The 8,202-nt window shown below is 38.2% G+C and overlaps 1 pseudogene; it reads right to left on the reverse strand.

Annotated features, from left to right (window-relative positions):
• Positions 1 to 7,753: 7,753 nt before the first annotated feature.
• LOC113284857 lies at positions 7,754 to 7,853 on the reverse strand (annotated as a pseudogene).
• Positions 7,854 to 8,202: the final 349 nt, after the last annotated feature.

The following is an 8,202-nucleotide window of genomic DNA, read 5'->3' on the forward strand; positions in this document are numbered from 1 at the left end:
TCGATTCAAACACTTATAAAACAGTTCAAAAATCACTTACCTTCTCACAGAATCATAAAATCAGCAAGTTGATCGTCTGAAGCCTCTTGTTCTTCTTCTTCTTGCCCTTGAGCAATCAAAGCAAGTCTTTGGTCTAATATTTATTTAGCAATCGATTTTGACTTCGATTGGGCGTCTGATTTCTTTCGTGGAGGCATGGTTATGGATTCAGATAGGTTAATCGACGAAGAAATTTTTGAATCGACGATTAAAGGATGAAGAACGATGAAGATTTTTTTTTTCAAAGACCTAACCCTAAGAGTGCCGGAACTGATGGTGTGGATTGGGGGATATGTTTTGGTTATTTGATTTTAAGTTTTAGGAGAAAGGGTATAATAGCGTTCTCATAATGTTTTTCAATTAACCAAAGAGTATTCTAATATTTTCATGTCCAAAAATCACTCCTTAGCAGACATTATTGGTTGGGGGAAGTAATGTATATCACCAATTAGTCTCCATATCCCCAATTACGCGTTCTTTCTTTATAAGACAAGTTTAGCTCCGCCCGTGAATTTGGAAACCAATTAGTTATCGGCACTTATTCGTATCAAGTATGTCTTAATTAGAGTTGAATCCACAACGTGAATGAGTACAGATTGCTGCTGAATAAGAACATGGGAAGATTTCAAAATGATACTGTCTGGTTCGGTTGGTTGGTAGTTGGTCCAATAAAACAAACTCTATTTTATTTCAACTTAATTTCGGAGTAACCCAGTGGATCTCTAGATCCAGCATTGAATATGTTATCCATCGTTTCAAGGTACATGTGGTCCAATAATGCCGTTTCCAGCTTATTAAAAGAAGAACAATGTGGTTCAATAATGCCGCAAGACAGCAGTAAATGGAAGAAATTATTGGCATTACTTACTGACTAGGAGGTGCAGACATTATTGTAAAAGACTCGTCGATAGTGTAAACGCTAGATCAAGAAAAATGATAAGCCCATTTGGACATGGAGGTACATAAAAGGGGAGGAAAAAATTAATTGGGAATGAGAAGCATTTTCGTTTATAACCTTTCAGACTCAATCGATCAAATCGTGATTTTGGGGGTAAGGAATTACTTTTGGGGGTGATTCAGCATGGTTATGAAATAAAACTGAAGCTATCCCTTATAATCCGAAATGTTTCAGCCCCACTAAGTTCTTTCCCTACCCAGAAGCTTTCCTCTCTGCAGAAAACCCTAACAAACCCTAGGTTTGATTCGTGAAAATAAAAGAAGAAGCCCATTTCCTGGATGCAGTTGAAAAACCATTAAAGCTAGGCCATTAAAACAAAGAAGAGCACTTACAGTTTCGATCACAATAACTGCATCTTGAATCTCTTGTAACCCACAATTATTTCGATCCATCAAACACAATTGTGATTTTGAGTTTCTATTGGCAGATCCCAGTTTGAGACCGTATCTCGTGTGTTTACTTTCCTTTGTTTGATATATACACTTCTTCATGTTGGAAAATATACTAAGTAACAATTACAGATGGCAAGTTAAAGTAAGAAACACCAAGATTAAAAGTACAAGAAATTTAGACTTGCAACGGAGTATTTCTCAGTGGCATTTTCACAAACACGTTATGAGCCCTAGAACAGTATATTAATGTCAGTTCAATTCATCCTATATGTTTACCACACCTGCAAAGTTGGTGTATTTCATGAATACCCAACAGTTCAAACACCTTCATGAAAACAACAATTACAATTATATAGTAATACCACATTCATTCACATGAACCAATTATAAATAGAAATGACAGAGAGAATAAGAGATGGAAATATCAAACAGTGATTGAGACTAGAGAATTCTTTATGTCCTTAAAACGATTATTGATGCTGTATGGTTGATTGGCGTTCGTTTCCCATGATACAACAATCACCTTCTTGGTTGATGCAGCACTTCAATCAATTAAGAAACTATCAAACTAAATTGTGCTTTTATGTAATCTCTTTGACACTCTGAACTTGACACAAAACAGGGAGTAAAAAATTGTTATTGAACTGGGAAATCAGAGGGGGTTTTATAGAAGAAAGGTGACTGTTGTCAAGGGAGAAGAATCTCTTCCGAAGAGGCACCACGTCTGGTCCTTGAAGAAACTCAAAACCCTTCCAAACAGGCACTAGTAGTTAGCAGTTAGGAACTGTTTGGCCAATGGTTCTGTTGGGAACCAAATGTTAACCAGATGTTAACCCTTGCTTCAGTTCCTTCACCTATTTCTATTCAAATGATTAAGGAATTACACCTAAAATTCCAACACTTCATACTTTTAATTTGACCATATAGTAAACATTTAGGGGTTTGGTTCTTAAGATAACAATTGATACTTAGCTCGTACATCTCTAAGTCTCTGTAAAGATTTGCATCTCTGGACCACTGGAAAATGTTACTGGTACCGGGGTGGCTCGATATTTTTCACTCATTCACTTATTCTTCTTTTTTATGACTCGAAGATGAGATCCAATAACAGATTCTTTTTTCTTTTATTTTGGCAGGTACTCAGTAGCATATATAGCTTTGGTGTCATATCGACTTGGAAGGGCTTCTAAAGAAAAATCATCAATATTGGTTACTCTTAATCTGTAGTTACAACATGTTATTACTACTGCACTGTTAATATTCTCGTGAAAGTTAGAAGTAGTAGCACCGCGTGTTCGGTTTTGAGCTTATTCACGTTTCTTGGTCATTAACTTTTGTCTTTGTCAATGGTTGTCTCGTATTCATGATCAGATCATGGAAAGTTTGAGACTTTAGGAGCTCTCGGAATTTCTTGTATGCTTTTTTTAACTGCTGGTGATATTTAGGGGTGTACGTAGATAATAAGTTAATATCAATGTCGGGAAGAGGAGAAAAAATGAACTATGATTTAATAAAATCTCTGGCAGTTTCCGTCTAAGGGTTTTTAACCCAGCCATACAAATTTTCAATTTTAATGGAAGCGTGTGGCCTGTTCATGTTTTTGTGGTCATCCCCTATCGAAGTGGTATGGTATGTGTAAAATGTTCTTTTTGTGGATCTCATAACATTCAGAAAAGGCCCATAATTTCTCAGAAAAGGGTCACTATTCCGCTCTCTGGGTTCAGGCGGAATATGGTCGTTGTTTGGACGGGTTCTGTTTTTTCGTTGAACGGTATTTTGGGCACTATCCCATTTTGGTGTAGGATTATTATTTCTTTTTTGTGTGGATATTTGGGAGCAAAGTGAAACACACTTATCCATATATTTATTCTATTATCAAATTTACCCTTTTTAATTAAGTTAGTATAATGATTAATGAGTTAATTAATGATTAGTGAGATTAAATTAATAAGTTGAAGGAATGGTGTAGCCGAACTCATCTTCAAGTGTAGTTCGGCTAATGTTTCTGAAAACACGGGTAGCCGAACTCAGATTTAATGGTGTTTTTCTTTTTCAGAGAAAAGTTCGGTTAGGAGAAAAAAAAAATTGAAGGTTATTTTTCTGATTCTAAATGGCCCTTCCCAGTTTGCTGCGAATTTTCCTGCGCTAGCAATTTTTTGCAAGTGAAGAGCGATTTTTAGAACAAAGTCATCGGTCTTGAAAATCCTATATTTGACACTTTGATTGTAGTAGTTGGTCGTTCGCTTTCTGCATGTATCAGCAAATCGTTTCAAGCGAGCTCTCCTCTCTTCTAGTCTGTCTAGGTGTACGAAACGACTTACTTCGTCCAGCGTAGTATGACTATCCATTGCTACTCTTGCTGATGGTATCGCTTTTTTTGCGGGTAGTATAGCGTCCTCCCCGTAGACTAAGGGGTAAGGCGACGCTCCGGTAGAGCTGCGCTTTGAGATCCTATTTTCCATACTTCTAGAGGCAGCTGCTAGTACCATTCCCTATGATGATCGTGCACTGTCCTACTCAAGATTTAGGGGAGGGTTTTGTTGGAAGCCTCCGACTGTCTTTTTCTTGAGGATAATAAGGAGTTGACGTACGTAATCTTGTATTATACTATTGTAGGAGATATATCACATCTTTGTTTACAATGACTTGACGTTGTCAGCCCTGATTATCATCGGCGCGCCGAATCTACAGATAATATATTATTTGACAAATGTGGTTATGGTCTCTTCGGCATAATCCTTTAGCGGTATCTCCTCGACCCATTTGGAAGAGTATTTTGTTGCAGTGATTATGTATTTGTGGCGCTTTGAGAAATTTGGATTTATTGTGCCTATAAGTTCTAATCCCCGGCTGTGGAATGGCCATGGTGTTACGATGTTGTCCAATTGCATGTGTGACGCTTTGATCAAGTATCCTTGCATCTGGAAACTTAGGAATTTTTTGACGTGCTCGGCGGTATTACTTTCCATGGTCGGCCATTAAAACACTCCTTCGTAAACTTGTTGTTGATAGTGGTTTTTGGCTTAGGGTTAAAATCGTAAAAACTTAGTCTGACGTAACGTCACTCTGTAAGGAAACGGAGCTTGAGTACTAATGTCTCCACTAGCACATTTATTGAGCCTTTAAATACGTCTACGAGAAGTTTACCAGGGTACCTTCTTTTACATATATGCTATATTCCACGACAGAACCCTCAGTACTGACTGGCATCATCTCCTCACATGCCAGCCACGCATGCTAGCAAACCGTGCCAACGGCATGCCAGCCACACCACCGTGCCAAGGGCATGCCAACCATTCCATCCACACCTCCGCGCCAAAGGCATACCAACCATGCCATCCGCACCACTGTGCCAACGACATGCCAACTATGCCAGCCACACCTCACGCGCCAAAGGCCCAACCATGCTAGTCGCACCTCCATGCCAATGGCATGACAAAGCCATGTCGGCCATGCCTCCATGCCGCTGGCTGCCAAACGGAGGGTTGCAACAATCAACGGCTACCCTTCCCTCTGAGATGCATATCTCAGTTGTACAAGTTCTCCACCAAACGCGTGGCAACTTCTGGCCCAATGCCAAATTCCACGGTTTATGCCAAACTCTAATTTGGCCTGGCCTAAAACATGCCAAAGCCATGCCTCCATGCCACTGATTTTAGGTCGCCCATTTTTAGCTACGTATAATGCGATCATTAACTGTCGAAATGGTGTGATGAGTTTATCTTTTGGCAATATGACTATGGAGATGAACATTTTTAATATCAGTAAGCAACCTCATGAGCTAGATGACACATGTGTTGAGGAGGTGAACATGATAGAAGCCTTAGTTCAGGAGTCATTACCAAACATCTTGTCTGAAGACCCATTAGAAAGTTGTTTATCCCATTTTGGTTTAGATTTTTACGACGATAGCACTATTGAACAGGTGAATGCTCTATTAAATTCTACCCCTGTGTTAGACACTGATAGATGAAAAGCTAGGTTCGAACCGTTACTAGTTTCTGAGACCACCCTAATTCCTTCTTTAGAAGAGCCCCCAAAGTTGGACCTTAAACCACTACCCGATACTTTAAAATATGTGTTTTTAGGCCCATCTGAGACTTTACCTGTAATTGTAGCTTCCAATTTGGATAGTGATCAGGAAAGTAGGCTAGTAAATGTACTTCAAGACAATAAGAAAGCTTTAGGGTGGACTATAGCAGACATTAAGGGTATAAGTCCTACTGTGTGTATGCATCAGATTCATTTAGAGGAAGACTCCCAACCTTCTAGGGAGATGCAACGTCGACTGAACCCTAACATGAAAGAGGTAGTTCTAAAAGAGGTTCTTAAGTTGTTAGATGCGGGTATTATTTACCCAATTTCAGAAAGTAAGTGTGTCAGTCCTGTTTAGGTTGTCCCCAAGAAATCAGGTATCACTGTAGTCCAGAATGATAATAATGAATTAATCCCAACCCGAGTGACCACGGGATGGCGTGTGTGTATTGACTATAGGAAATTGAACAAGGTCACAAGGAAGGATCACTTTCCCCTTCCTTTTATCGACCAAATGCTAGAGCGATTAGCTGGACATAGTCACTATTGCTTCTTAGATGGCTACTCCGGTTATAATCAGATCGTTATTGCCCTAGAAGACCAAGAGAAAACCACTTTTATCTGTCCCTTTGGTACCTTTGCGTATAGACGCATGCCTTTCGGGCTATGTGATGCCCCTGCAACTTTTCAGCGTTGTATGAAGAACATTAACAACTGTTTTGCAACACCAATACACTGTTGCAAGCAGTCTGTGTTATTACTTTTCACTCTTTTAATCATCTTTTGGGCAACAAACACATATTTTGAGATCATGATTAATATGAGGAGCTAAACCCCATTGCTGAAGCTATTTTTCCAACAAAAAGTGGTATATTCTATTTTATCTTTTTATTTGCAATAATTATATGATTATTTTCCTTGAACTATTATCGAATATGATTTTTATTTGAGTGATTGTGATCTATTTTGATGGAGTATGCTTAGTTTTAAGACTTTTGATGCTTCATACTTGGTATTTACAATTATTACTTTTGAAAATCTACTTATTGCAATATTTTAGAATCAAATTAAACAAGGAAAATGCACAAATATAAGATAAGTATCTATTTAATCACTTTGAATTTGGAAAATAGTAGAATCTTAGCCTCAGTGTTTCTTTTAGTATTGATACCATCTTTGATTGAGTTTGCTATAATTTTCAGTGAGTTTTCTATTTTAATATTAGAATTTAAGTCTAATTAATATCCTTCACAAATCTGAGAATCGAACCACTTTTACCACTATCTACAAATCACATCAACTTCTGGCGCCGCCGACGCGGACTTGTTTTTAGGGTTTTAGATTTATTTATTTTCTTATTTTTTTTAATTATTTTTTTCCTTTTTTATGTTTTTGGGTAGTTATCTTGTGTCTGCAGGTTCTGGATCATAAAGAAAATTGAGCCAAGGAGTTTGGTGATTTCATAAATACTTGGAGCTAAAGATTAAAGCAAAAAGAACAGAAAAAAAGACAATTTTAGTTTAGGGTTTGTTTATTTTATTTTAAAAAAAAAATTGTATTAGGGTTTATTGTTTTTGTAATTTTTCTTTATTTTTTTGGACTTTTGGACTTTTGGACTTTGGGACATTATTTTTTTTTATTACCCTACGGAAGGGTACTTTAAATATAAACTGTTTGCAGAGAAGGAGGACAATTACGATATTGTCTCTGCATCTTGGGTTCGTACACTACACATCGGAGTCAGTGTCCCGAGTCGACTACAACCGATTCATCCCCCGTCTGGAACGGGAGGTAAGATTTTAAACACTCGCGAATCCCCTGTCAGCGAGTTACTGGACTCCTTCGTATGCATATATGTTGAGGACTGAATACAGACATTTATTTTTCTAGTAAAGGGAAAGGCCTGGCCATACCAGATAAGGTTTCGGATTTCATCATCGTTATCTTCTTGCGCGCTTTAGGAACACGTAACCTACTCGAACCTAAGCCTAAAATTTTGACTAGAACGAGACCGGTAGGGTAACGAGCTTAACAGGAAAGTCATTCGAAAAATATTGGTTACTCTTTTAAACATACTTCGAAGTTCTTGACGGTTTCTGTAAGTTGAATGTGTGACTGCGCCGCCTTGTAATACCGGTGAGGCCTTAGGTATCAAAGCTCCACGGAGCTTCCCTCGCCTCTATTCAACTTACGTTAACTCGGATTGATTCCAGAGGGGTTTGCTTAAATTGTAACGAATTCCCGTTCGAAGGATTAGAAGTTGGTCTAGAAACAATCTAAGTGGAGCCATCATGCTTTTTGTTTGCTAGGCACAAAACATCGTCTATTAGGACGCAAATATGCACATTTTCACAACAAGAGGGAGAATCTTTATATAGGTATTTGGAAAGGTTCAATGATTTATTATCCCAGTGTCCTCATCATGGTTTAGAAAAGGTTAGGCTAGTTCAGATCCTTTATAAGGGTTTAGATTATTCCACAACGACCATGGTTGAGTCTCTGTGCGCTAATGGATTTGAAAACCAAACTGTTGATGCGACGATGGAATTTTTTAATGAAATCGCCGAAAAACCCAGCAATGGGAAAATAGTAGGGCACCCCAGAAAACAATTCTTTTAAGTAGAGGAAACGTTAATAGGGTAGAAGGAGGATATGAATTAGGTGCCAAAATTGCTGCTATAGCAAATAGGTTAGAAGCCTTAGAAGTGGGCCAGACTAGTGGTAGAGTGGAGCCTTTTTGGGAAGGCCAGAATATTGAAGAGCAGGCCAATGCTCTTT

This window comes from Papaver somniferum, chromosome 5 (genome assembly GCF_003573695.1).
Source record: "Papaver somniferum cultivar HN1 chromosome 5, ASM357369v1, whole genome shotgun sequence".
Taxonomy (NCBI): domain Eukaryota; kingdom Viridiplantae; phylum Streptophyta; class Magnoliopsida; order Ranunculales; family Papaveraceae; genus Papaver; species Papaver somniferum.